The sequence below is a fragment of the Emys orbicularis genome, chromosome 15, assembly GCF_028017835.1.
Source record: "Emys orbicularis isolate rEmyOrb1 chromosome 15, rEmyOrb1.hap1, whole genome shotgun sequence".
Lineage (NCBI taxonomy): Eukaryota > Metazoa > Chordata > Testudines > Emydidae > Emys > Emys orbicularis.
In genome coordinates, this window is record NC_088697.1 from 2,615,013 (window position 1) to 2,628,575 (window position 13,563).

Here is a 13,563-nt window from a genome sequence, read left to right on the forward strand (position 1 = left end):
AAAGGCATAACGAGTGGGGTTCCGCAGGGGTCTGTTTTGGGACCGGCTCTGTTCAATATCTTCATTAATGACTTAGATATTGGCATAGAAAGTACGCTTATTAAGTTTGCGGATGATACCAAACTGGGAGGGATTGCAACTGCTTTGGAGGACAGGGTCATAATTCAAAATGATCTGGACAAATTGGAGAAATGGTCTGAGTTAAACAGGATGAAGTTTAACAAAGACAAATGCAAAGTGCTCCACTTAGGAAGAAAAAATCAGTTTCACACATACAGAATGGGAAGAGACTGTCTAGGAAGGAGTACGGCAGAAAGGGATCTAGGGGTTATAGTGGACCACAAGCTAAATATGAGTCAACAGTGTGATGCTGTTGCAAAAAAAGCAAACATGATTCTGGGATGTATTAACAGGTGTGTTGTGAGCAAGACACGAGAAGTCATTCTTCCGCTCTACTCTGCTCTGGTTAGGCCTCAGCTGGAGTATTGTGTCCAGTTCTGGGCACCGCATTTCAAGAAAGATGTGGAGAAATTGGAAAGGGTCCAGAGAAGAGCAACAAGAATGATTAAAGGTCTTGAGAACATGACCTATGAAGGAAGGCTGAAAGAATTTGGTTTGTTTAGTTTGGAAAAGAGAAGACTGAGAGGGGACATGATAGCAGTTTTCAGGTATCTAAAAGGGTGTCATAAGGAGGAGGGAGAAAACTTGTTCACCTTAGCCTCTGAGGATAGAACAAGAAGCAATGGGCTTAAACTGCAGCAAGGGAGGTCTAGGTTGGACATTAGGAAAAAGTCCCTAACTGTCAGGGTGGTTAAACACTGGAATAAATTGCCTAGGGAGGTTGTGGAATCTCCATCTCTGGAGATATTTAAGAGTAGGTTAGATAAATGTCTATCAGGGATGGTCTAGACCAGTGTTTTTCAACCTTTTTTTGGGCAAAGGCACACTTGTTTCATGAAAAAAATCACGAGGCACACCACCATTAGAAAATGTTAAAAAATTTAACTCTGTGCCTATATTGACTATATATAAAGTAATTCTCTTGAATAGGAATCAAATAAACACAAAGAAAGTGTGACACCGGAGCTATTTATAGTCCTTAACATCAGTGGTGGGATTCAAAAATTTTAGTAACCAGTTCCGACATTCAAGCATGGTTTAATATTTTTTTCCCACGGCACACCAGGCAACATCTAGTGTGCCGCGGAACAGTGATTGAAAAACACTGGTCTAGACAGTATTTGGTCCTGCCATGCGGGCAGGGGACTGGACTCGATGACCTCTCGAGGTCCCTTCCAGTCCTAGAATCTATGAATCTATGAATCTAGATGCTTCTCACCACAGGCTGGCTGGTTGCCCTTCAGCCAGGTTCTCCACTTTGATCAGCGCTTCAGTCGCTTCATGGTGGTGTCTGTAGATATAGGTGGAAGAGAGAGGAAGAGCATGGTAAACGTCCGTCCCTTTTATCATGTCCTTTCTTCCCTCATGGCTTTGTCCCCCACTTCAGGGTCAGGTGAGAATTACCTCATCGTAGTGCCAATCTGACCAAGGTAAGTGGGGTGACTCACTCGAGAGTCCAACAGATCTGTTGTTACTGACTAGGCCAGCATCCTTTGTTCCTGTGAGGCTGGGCTGGGTTTGTCCCATACATGCCCTGATGAGGTGTGAACTGCCCCTCTGTTCCTGGAAAGTTTTGCCTGGGCCTGTTTTAAGCCATGAGGACACATTTTCAGCCTCATAACTATATACATGAAATTGCAACCTATAACATTACTATAACAACAATGCTCAGTGCAACATAAGGCTTCCGAAGACACCTGACATGACAAACTTTGCACTGGACACCACACAATCATAAGGATGAACATGGGGGTGCAGCGTGTTCCAACGAGGTACAGAGTGTCACACCTGCCCCCTTAGTTTACTGCAAGACTGTTAGTCACTGACTAGCTTGAAGGCAGTTTGTGTTATAATTTTCTTGGCATCTAGCCATTAAGGCCATGAGGCAGCGTGCCTCAGTTTCCCCCTCACCCAGCAAACCAGGTTTGTTATGGTTTCTCCGCTGTGGTAAGCTTTAAGTCTGTTTACAGGTATTAATTGAAAAGTAGCATTATCATAAGGTTTAACATCCCTGTCAAAATTCTTATCCCCAAAACTTAACATTAATACCAACATTTTTATCACAGATGGGTGTTTACAAGTATCTCTATGATACCACACCCTCTGTTCAGATAGTGTAGTTTGAGGTTGGTTTGTTCATTACCCATGGTGTCCTTTGACTCTCTCCCCTGTAATCAGTCACTGGCTTTTCTTTCCCTCCAGTGTTCCCTTCTGTGTGGGCTCTTAATTTAATCATGTTTCTGGCATTTTGGTGCCTCAGGGTCTGGCAAGACAGGTATTCAGGGGGATCCTGCACATTGGCTGGCCCTTTGGGGAGCGGTCTCCCAACCTCGGGGACTGTACATATGCAGAAAATCCAGCTCCCCTTGTGGGGTTACCCTGTGTTTCCCCCTCCCAGCACTGAGTCCTTCCCTGCCCCTAGAGGGCTATGATCTGTGCTCTCTGGGCTAGGTGTGTTTCCCCTTTGATCAGATGCACCTTTTCCCAGCAGCTTTCCCATAACTGCTCTCTGTGCCCCACCAGCGTGGGGAAAGACACCCCCTTCTCTGTCCCTGAGCTGTGTGACTGCTCCCCTCCAGGAGGTCAGTTACACCGTTCCTTCTCAAAACCTGGGCCACAGGCTGAGTGCCTGGGTGCACAGATGCTGACCCAGCCATCCTCCTAGTGTCCTGGGCATCCTGCCCCAAGTCACTAGTGAGGAGACATTCCTGTACCCCCACTATTCCTTCCCCAGTTTCCTCCTCTGGGTCCCCTCTTAAGACACATTTCTCTGTGCTCCCTAGGAAGGGCTTTATCCCTTGTTTATCTGCAATACTCTGCCAGCTAACAACTGGGACAGCTTCCTTAATCCCTGACAACACCTCTTCTGCCCCTGAGCCTGAGGGCCTGTTGCCTTCTGCTGGAAAGGAGCTAGTCTCAACCCCTCCCACACTTGGAAGCACCCTGCTTCCCTGTGTTTAGAGTCACAGGAATCGTCACTCACCTCAGTGGTTTCTGAGATCCCCTGCCCCTTCTCTGGGCTCTCCTCTGGGACACATTGCTCTATGCCCCCTAGAGTCGGTTTTGCCTCTGGTTCAGCTGCGACCTGCTGGCAGCTAACAACCTGGGCAGTTCTCTCCCTGGCCGGCATCACACCCCCGTCCCTTCCTGGTGTGGTGCTGCCTCCAGCTGCAGTGCAGGAGTTGGTCTGGAAGCATGTGGCTTCCCCCAGCTGCAGAAGAATCAAGGAGCCTCTCCCATTCTCTCAGCAGTTCCTGAGACCTGACCCTTTCCCTCGGGGGTCCCAGCACAACACTCCCTCCTGCTGCAGGGAAATACTTTAACCCGAGCTACGTGGAAAAAATCATTACCAAGGCACAGGTCGACTAGGAGGTGTTCCATTACCCCCACAGTCAAAACACTTCCAAACCTTCCCACACCACATGGATTTTAGCTAGTGGTACGAGGAATCTGCTTTTGCCTACCCCCACAATCTCTGCCATTTGGCCAGGCAGCATATTGGCCTTTGGGACAACACTCTGCTTAACCAGCGAGATCTGGGCCCCTGTATCCCTCTGCCCCAAGCCTTCCCTGCCATCAATTTGGACAGCCTTAACATGCTTCATATCTAGTTCTGCAGAGGCTAACCTCACAGAACCGATATGATAGGTTTCAATTGCCTGGGGAAGTTTCTGTGTTGAGGACAGCAGAACTAATATAGAATCATTGAATCATAGAATATCAGGGTTGGAAGAGACCTCAGGAGGTATCTAGTCCAACCCCCTGCTCAAAGCAGGACCAATCCCCAACTAAATTATCCCAGGGCTTTGTCAAGCTGGGCCTTAAAAACCTCTAAGGATGGAGATTCCACCATCTCCCTAGGTAACCCATTCCAGTGCTTCACCACCCTCCTAGGGAAATAGTGTTTCCTAATATCCAACCTAAACCTCCCCCATTGCAACTTGAGAACATTACTCCTTGTTCTGTCATCTGCCACCACTGAGAACAGTCTAGATCCATCCTCTTTGGAACCCCCTTTCAGGTAGTTGAAAGCAGCTATCAAATCCCCCCTCATTCTTCTCTTCTGGAGACTAAACAATCCCAGTTCCCTCAGCCTCTCCTCATAAGTCATGTGCTCCAGCCCCCTAATTATTTTTGTTGCCCTCTGCTGGACTCTTTCCAATTTTTCCATATCCTTCTTGTAGTGTGGGTCCCAAATCTGGACACAATACTTCAGATGAGGCCACATCAATGTTGAATAGAGGGGAATGATCACGTCCCTCGATCTGCTGGCAATGCCCCTACTTATGCAGCCCAAAATGCTGTTAGCCTTCTTGGCAACAAGGGCACACTGTTGACTCATATCCAGCTTCTCGTCCACTGTAATCCCCACGTCCTTTTCTGCAGAACTGCTGCCTAGCCATTCTGTCCCCAGTCTGTGAGCTATTAGTTGCCTGCTTCCTCCTAGCATGGGGCATTTATTCCTCAGGTGATCAGTGGAATTACACTGATAGCACCTTTTGGGCTCTTCTGCTTTTACAGGAGATTTGGGATGAGGGTTAGAGGAATGTTTTTGGGTAAGAGAATGTTTAGGCTCCCAACCCCCTTCTCTCTTCCCAGGGGCAAAATGGGATTCTCCCTTCCCACCAGTTTTAAACCCGTCTTTCTGTTGCTTGCCCTCAATAGACGTCTGAGTCTGTTCAAAGGCATCAGCTAAAAAAGCCATCTCATCCACCAGCTTAACATCTTTGTCCCATAGGCACTGCTTTACATCAGCCTTACATACGCTTAAGAAATGCTCTTGAGCAACAAGATCAAGCATTCCTTCAGAACTTGCCACCTCTTTGCCCCTCACACATTTTCCCAAAAAATCTTTCGTTTTGTTCACATATTCCCCATTACTCGTACCAATATCCGTTTTGAGATTCCTACATTGAACTCTATATGTTTCGGGAGTAATCTAAAAACTTCGCAAAACAGTATTTTTAAATTTACAATGGTCTAAAGCATCTTCAATAGGCATTCCATTGAATCCATTTCGAGCTTTACTAGTTAATTTCGCAATCAGGGTAGGAACTTTCTTATCATCAGGGATTTCGTGTATTACACACAGCCTTTTGAAGGTAGTCAGATATTCAGCAATATCATCCTCTTCACTGTATGCAGGACATAAGTGTTCCCACTCATGGATTTTTGGAGTCATGGGAGTCGTTGGGGTCAGATGCCTCTGGTTCTGCTTCTCTAGCAGGTCCAGCTGGTCAGGGCTGGCTTTAGGGCAATTCAGCCGATTCCCCGGAATCGGGCCCCACGCCCCTAAGAGGGCCCTGCAACGTCCTGAAGGAGCTGCCGCCAAAGTCCCGCCACTGTTGTCGTCGTCAGCTCAATCGTTGCCGCTGTCTTTGGCGGCATTTCGGCAGAGGGTCCTTCCTCCGCGGCAGCGATTGAGCTGCCGCCGCCGACAGCGGTGGGACTTCGGCGGCAGCTCCTTCGAATCAGGCCCTGCGGTGCCTAAAGCCGGCCCTGCAGCTGGAGTTTTCTTTCTCTTTTACTTTTTCTTCTTTCTCTCTCTCTCTTTTTCTTTTATCTCCAGTTCTTTCAGTTGCAATAATCTCTGGTGCTCCCTCTCCTTTTCTGCAGCCTGCAGCCTAAGGAGCTCCAACTTCACAATCTCTTCTCTGCTATCACTCATTTTCCTACTTCCCTTTCCTGAAATAAGCAAAACAGAAAATAACAAAACCGTGACCTTCTCCTGACTGTTCTTAGCCACTGCACTTAAGACTCACTTAAAATCACAAATATCAGTGCTTAAAGCATGAACTTTACTTGGAGTAACAAGCTGTACTACGCCCTGTTTCGGGGGTAATCCCTGTTCACAGGTAAACCCTGTTCACTACACCACGGTGGCATTCCCTTCTGGTGTCTCTGTACCGAGGATCTGCTAGGTCACTCCAATCCTTGACTCTGGGAGCCAGCTTTACCCTGCTCTGCTGTGAGAACCCCCACTCCTGGGCTGTTCACGCACAGCCTCTGGCATGTAAGCTGCTCCCAGCTACTTGCAAGTGACTGACACTATAGTCTGCAGAAAAGAAGAGTGAGGGGGGATTTGATAGCTGCTTTCAACTCCCTGAAAGGGGGTTCCAAAGAGGATGGATCTAGACTGTTCTCAGTGATACCTGATGACAGAACAAGGAGTAATGGTCTCAAGTTGCAGTGGGGGAGGTTTAGGTTGGATATTAGGAAACACTATTTCACTAGGAGGGTGGTGAAGCACTGGAATGGGTTCCCTAGGGAGGTGGTAGAATCCCCTTCCTTAGAGGTTTTTAAGGCCTGGCTTGACAAAGCCCTGGCTGGGATGATTTAGTTGGGGATTGGTCCTGCTTTGAGCAGGGGGTTGAACTAGAACCTCCTGAGGTCCCTTCCACCCCTGATATTCTATGATTCTATGATGTCTCCAGTCCCAGACACAACCCTAGGAACCTCTGTCTTGCAGTGTCCAGTTATGCCCACTGGACGCTGTAAGCTTGTATGAGTTCATCAATTTAACAAAGAAATTGATATGTACCAGGCTTGTTATCCCAAGGGGAGTCTCTGACACGCTTCAAACCAAACACACTGCTTCAGGTAGAATAAACAAATGTATTAACTACAAAAGATAGATTTTAAGTGATTATAAGTCAAAGCACAAGTCAGATTTAGTCAAATGAAATAAAAGCAAAATGCATTCTAAGCTGATCTTAACACTTTCAGTGCCCTTACAAACTTAGGCCTGGTCCACACTACCCCCCCACTTCGGACTAAGGTACGCAAATTCAGCTACGTTAATAACGTAGCTGAATTCAAAGTACCTTAGTCCGAACTTACCGCGGGTCCAGACGCTGCAGGTAGGCTCCCCCGTCGATGCCGCGTACTCCTCTCGCCGAGCTGGAGTACCGGCGTTGACGGCGAGCACTTCCGGGATCGATCCCAGAACATCGATTGCCTGCCGTCGGACCCGGAGGTAAGTGTAGACGTACCCTTAGATGTTTCTCACCACAGGCTGGCTGGTTACTTTTCAGCCAGGCTCTTCCCTTTGATCAGCGCTTCTGTCACTTGGTGGTGGTGTCTGTAGATGGAGGTGGAAGAGAGAGAGAGAGCATGGCAAATGTCTCTCCCTTTTATCATGTTCCTTCTTCCCTCTTGGCTTTGCCCCCCACCCCGTTCAGAGTCAGGTGAGCATTACCTCATCACAGTCCCAAACTGCCCAAAGAAAGGGGGGTGACTCACTCAGAGTCTAACAGATCCTTTTGTTGCTGCCTAGGCCAGCGTCCTTTGTTCCTGTGAGGCTGGGCTGGGTTTGTCCCATACATGCCCTGATGAGGTGTGAACTGCCTCTCTGCTCTTAAAGAGTTTTTGCCTGGGTTTGTTTTAAGCCATGAGGACACATTTTCAGCTTCATAACTATATACATGAAATTACAACCTATAACATTACTGTAACATCACTATAACAACAATGCTCAGTGCATCACGAGCCTTCTGAAGACACCTGACATGAAAAACTTTGCATTAGATACCACAAAATCATATTATAAGGATGAACATGGGGGTGCAGGATGTTCCCCCAAGGTACAGAGCGTCACACCCTCACTCCCCTTTCTCCGTCCCTCCGTCCCCCTCACTTCCCTCTCCCCGTCCATCCCCTTCACTCCCCTTTCTGCATCCATCCATCCATCCCCCTCACTCCACTTTCTCTGTCTGTCCGTCCCCCTCACTCCCCTTTCTCCATCCATCCATCCATCCATCCATCCATCCATCCATCAATATCACTACCCTTTCTCCATCCATCCATATCACGCCCCTTTCTCCATCTTTCTCCCACACTCCCCTTTCTCCGTCATCCCTCCCCCTCACTCCTGTTTCTCCGTCCATTTGTCCACCCCCCTCACTCCCCTTTCTCCGTCCGTCCCCCTCACTCCCCTTTCTCCATTCATGCATCTGTCCGTCCCCCTCACTCCCCTTTCTCCATCCGTCCGTCATAGAATCATAGAATATTAGGATTGGAAGAGACCTCAGGAGGTCAGAGATGCTCAAAGCAGGACCAACACCAACTAAATCATCCCAGCCAGGGCTTTGTCAAGCCAGGCCTTAAAAACCTCTATGGGGAGAGATTCCATCACCTCCCTAGGTAACCCATTCCAGTGCTTCACCACCCTCCTAGTGAAATAGTGTTTCCTAATATCCAACCGAGACCTCCCCCACTGCAACTTGAGACCATTGCTTCTTGTTCTGTCATTTGCCACCACTGAGAACAGCCGAGCTCCATCCTTCAGGTAGTTGAAGGCTGCTATCAAATCCCTCCTTACACTTCTCTTCTGCAGACTAAACAAGCCCAGTTCCCTCAGCCTCTCATCATAAGTCATGTGCCCCAGTTCCCTAATCATTTTTGTTGCCCTCCACTGGACTCTCTCCAATTTGTCCACATCCTTTCTGTAGTGGGGGGAACAAAACTGGATGCAATACTCCAGATGTGGCCTCACCAGTGCCAAATAGAGGGGAATAATCACTTCTCTCGATCTGCTGGCAATGCTCCTACTAATGCAGCCCAATATGCCATTGGCCTTCTTGGCAACAAGGGCACACTGCTGACTCATATCCAGCTTCTCATCCACTGTAATCCCCAGGTCCTTTTCTGCAGAACTGCTGCTTAGCCAGTCGGTCCCCAGCCTGTAGCGGTGCATGGGATTCTTCCATCCTAAGTGCAGGACTCTGCCCTTGTCCTTGTTGAACCACATCAGATTTCTTTTGGCCCAATCTTCCAATTTGTCTAGGTCACTCTGGACACTATCCCTACCCTCCAGCGTATCTACCTCTCCCCCCAGCTTTGTGTCATCCGCAAACTTGCTGAGGGTGCAATCCATCCCCTCAGCCAGATCATTAATGAAGATGTTGAACAAAACCGGCCCCAGGACTGACCCCTGGGGCACCCCACTTGATACCGGCTGCTAACTAGACATCGAGCTGTTGATCACTACCTGTTGAGCCCAACAAACTAGCCAGCTTTTTAGCCACTTTATAGTCTATTAGTCCAATCCATACTTTTTAAACTTGCTGGTAAGAATACTGTGGGAGACTGTATCAAAAGCTTTGCTAAAGTCAAGATATATCATGTCCACTGCTTTCCCCATATCCACAGAGCCAGTTATCTCCTCATAGAAGGCAGTCGGGTTGGTCAGGCATGACTTGCCCTTGGTGAATCCATGTTAACTGTTCCTGATCACCTTCCTCTCCTCCAAGTGCTTCAAAATGGATTCCTTGAAGACCTGCTCCATGATTTTTCCAGGGATTGAGGTGAGGCTGACCTGTCCGTAGTTCCCTGGATTCTCCTTCTTCCCTTTTTAAAAGATGGGCACTATATTTGCTTTTTTCCAGTCATCCGGGACCTCCCCCAATTGCCACAAGTTTTCAAAGATAATGGCCTGTGGCTCTGCAATCACATCAGCCAACTCCCTCAGCACCCTTGGATGCAGCGCATCTGGCCCCATGGACTTGTTGCATGTCCAGCTTTTCTAAATAGTCCTTAACCTGTTCTTTCATCACTGAGGGCTGCTCACCTTCTCCCCATATTGTGCTGCCCAGTGCAGCAATCTGGGAGCTGCCCTTGTCTGTGAAGACCGAGGCAAAAAAAGCATTGAGTACTTCAGCTTTTTCCACTGTCACTAGGTGGCCTCCCCCATTCAGTACGGGTCCCACATTTTCCCTGACCTTCTTCTTGTTGCTAACATACCTGTAGAAACCCTTCTTGTTACCCTTCACATCCCTTGCTAGCTGCAACTCCAGTTGTTCTTTGGCCTTCCTGATTACACCCCTGCATGCTTGAGCAATATTTTTATACTCCTCCCTAGTCATCTGTCCAAGTTTCCACTTCTTGTAAGCTTCCTTTTTGTGTTTAAGCTCACCGAAGATTTCTCTGTTAAGCCAAGCTGGTCACCTGCCATATTTGCTATTCTTTCTGCACATCCGTATGGTTTGTTCCTGTGCCCTCAATAAGGCTTCTTTAAAATACAGCCAGCTCTCCTGGACTCCTTTCCCCCTCATATTAGCCTCCCAGGGGATCCTGCCCATCAGTTCCCTGAGGAAGTCCAAGTCTGCTTTCCTGAAGTCCAGGGTCCATATTCTGCTGCTCTCCTTTCTTCCTTTTGTCAGGATCCTGAACTTGGACCATCTCATGGTCACTGCTGCCCAGATTGCCACCCACTTCTACTTCCCCTACCAATTCTTCCCTGTTTGTGAGCAGCAGGTCAAGATGAGCATGGCCCCTAGTCAGTTCCTCCAGCACTTGCACCAGGAAGTTGTCCCCAACACTTTCCAAAAACTTCCTTGATTCTCTGTGCACCGCTGTATTGCTCTCCCAGCAGATGTCAGGGGTATTGAAGTTCCCCATGAGAACCAAGGCCTGTGATCAGGAAACTTCAGTTAGTTGTCTGAAGAAAGCCTCGTCTACCTCCTCCTCCTGGTCTGGTGATCTATAGCAGATGCCCGCCACAACATCACCCTTCTGAAGAAGTGAGGTTCTTAGCCACGAAAGCTTATGCTCCCAATACTTCTGTTAGTCTTAAAGGTGACACAGGACCCTCTGTTGCTTTTAACATCACCCTTGTTGCTCTGGCCTCTAAACTTAACCCAAAGACTCTCAACAGGCTTTTCTTCAGTTTCATACTGGAGCTCTGAGCAATCATACTGCTCCCTTACATACAGTGCAACTCCTCCACCTTTCCTCCCTTACCTGTCCTTCCTGAACAGTTTATATCCATCCATGACAATGCTCCAGTCATGTGAGTTACCCCACCAAGTCTCTGTTATTCCAATCACATCATAGGTCCTTGACTGTGCCAGGACTTCCAGTTCTCCCTGCTTGTTTCCCAGGTTTCTTGCGTACGTGTAAATGCACCTAAGATAACTAGCCGATTGCCCCGCTTTCTCAGTATGAAACATGAGGCCCCCCCCATTGCACCCTCCTCCCCATCACTCCCCTCTCTCCATCCATCCATCCCCCCTCTCTGTATGTTCATCCCCCTCACTCCCCTTTCTCCATCCGTCCATCCCCGTCACTCCCTTCTCCCTGTCCGTTCATCCCCCTTTCTCCATCAGTCCATCCCAATCACTCCCCTCTCTCCATCCGTCCATCCGTCCCTGTCACTCCCCTCTCCCTATCCGTTCATCTCCCTTTCTCCATCTGTCCATCCCCCTCACTCCCCTCTCTCCATCCATCCATCCGTCCCCCTCACTCCCCTTTCTCCGTTTGTCCATCCATCCCCCCCACTCCCCTTTCTCTGTCCGTCTGTCCATCCCCCCCACTCCCTTTTCTCTGTCCGTCCATCCATCCCCCTTGCTCCCCTTTCTCTGTCTGTCCGTCCCCCTCACTCCCCTTTCTCCATCCATCCATCGATCCATCTGTCCCCCTCACTCCCCTTTCTCCATCTGTCCGTCCATCCTCCTCACTTCCCTTTCTCCGTCTGTCCGTCCATCCCCCTCACTCCGCTTTCTCTATCCGTCCCCCTCACTCCCCTTTCTCCATTTGTCCGTCCATCCCCCCCTTTCTCTGTCTGTCCATCCGTCCCCCTCACTTCCCTTTCTCTGTCTCTCCGTCCGTCCCCCTCATCCCCCTTTCTCTGTCCATCCATCCGTCCCCCTCACTCACCTTTCTCTGTCTGTCCATCTGTCCCCCTCACTCTCCTTTCTCCATCTGTCCGTCCATCCCCCTCACTCCCCTTTCTCTGTCTGTGCATGCCCCTCACTCCCCTTTCTCTGTCCGTCCGTTCCCCTGTCACAGACTCAGAGGTCGTGCCCACTCTTGGCCCCCTGTGGTCCGTGGGGGGAACCCCCTTCAGTGCGACAGTCCTTCTTGGGGGTCAGCTCTCTCTAGGGGGTTAAGCCCCTCCACCTCCTGGAACCGCACCTCTCTGAGCCTTAGCATGCCTGTCTCTCGCCATGGGCCCCTCAGGGAGTCCACTCGCTTCTGGACCCCTGGGGCCTCCACTCCCAGAGGGAATAATGCAACCCTGTTCTCTAGACCGGAGCAACTCTCAGCCAGCATAAAACAGGAGGGTTTATTGAGCGTTTGAACACAGCATAGGAAACTCTCTGGGCCTCAGGCCTGGCCTCCCTCAGCCCAGTACATTTAAGTCTCCCCTGCATCCAGGTGGGCTCTGCCTGCTTCCTCTCTACCATCCAGAGACCCAGCTGGGCATCTGATCTCACTGGCCCCAACAGCTCCTCCCTTGTCCTTTGTCTCCCATCCCAGGTAAACAGGTCACTGGGGCCCTCTCTCTTCCATACTTTGTTCCCCTCTGGTGGGAACCGGCTCACCAGGTCACTGGGGTCCTCTCTCCTCAGCCCTTTGTCCTCCCACTGGCCAGAACCAGCTGACTGCCAAACTGGGGAGGGCCTCTTAGTCACCAGTTGTGAGGGTGCCCCATCTCTAGGCCGTTGTCCGGGGATCCCGGCTGCTAGGCGAGGTCACACCTGGTCCTCTGTAACAACAAACCCTCTCCCACCACCTTGTTACACATACAGCACAAGGGGGAACTGAGGCATGCACACACTATTCATGTAAAACACTACAAAAATCCCCAACTTCCTCACATCTTTCCCCCCTTCGAGACTGAACTGAGTGGGGTCACTCCAGCTAGTGACCTGGGGAAGGTCAGGCCCCCCCATCTCCGGGACAATGCATCAGCTATAACATCTGCACTCCTCTTAACATGGACCACCCCCATATGATCATCCTGGCAGATCAGACTCCACCGTAGGAGTTTGGCATTGGCCCCTTTCATCCAATGCAGCCACATCAGGGTGAGTGGTCGGGGCGAGTGGTCAGTGTATACCATAAAGAGCCGCCCAAATAGATCCGGCTGCAGCTTTTTAAGAGCCCATCCCAGGGCCAGGCATTCCTTCTCTATGGCTGCATAGTTCTGCTCCCAGAGGAGCAGCTTCTTGCTCAGGTACCCGATGGGGTGTCTTTCCCCCTTCGCATTGGCCTGCGTCAGCACCGCACCCAGCCCCATGTCTGAGGTGTGTTGGTGAACATCCTAAAGGGGTTTGTCCAAGTCTGGGTTTACCAGCCCCAGCCCCTGGGTGACAGCCTCCTTCAGCGCACAGAGCAACCCGCTGGCACAGCTCGGTCCAGACCACCTCGTCTGGCTTGTCCAACTTACCGATCTTCGTAATGGGAGTGAAAGTGGGGTACAAACCTTGAGTGGTACCCTGCCATCCCATTAGAGACCTGTGTCTTGGTTTGAGGAATGGGCCAATCTCTGGTTGCCTTCACCTTGGCTGCTTCTGGCTTTAGGCAGCCGCTTTCCACCTTGTGGCCCAGGTACGATTCCTCTGCCACCCTCATCTTACCCTTTCCGGCCTCTATCATCCCATCCTACATCCTGGGGGCTTCCCAGCCCCCTCTTCACTGGGACACACAGTTCTCCCAGGT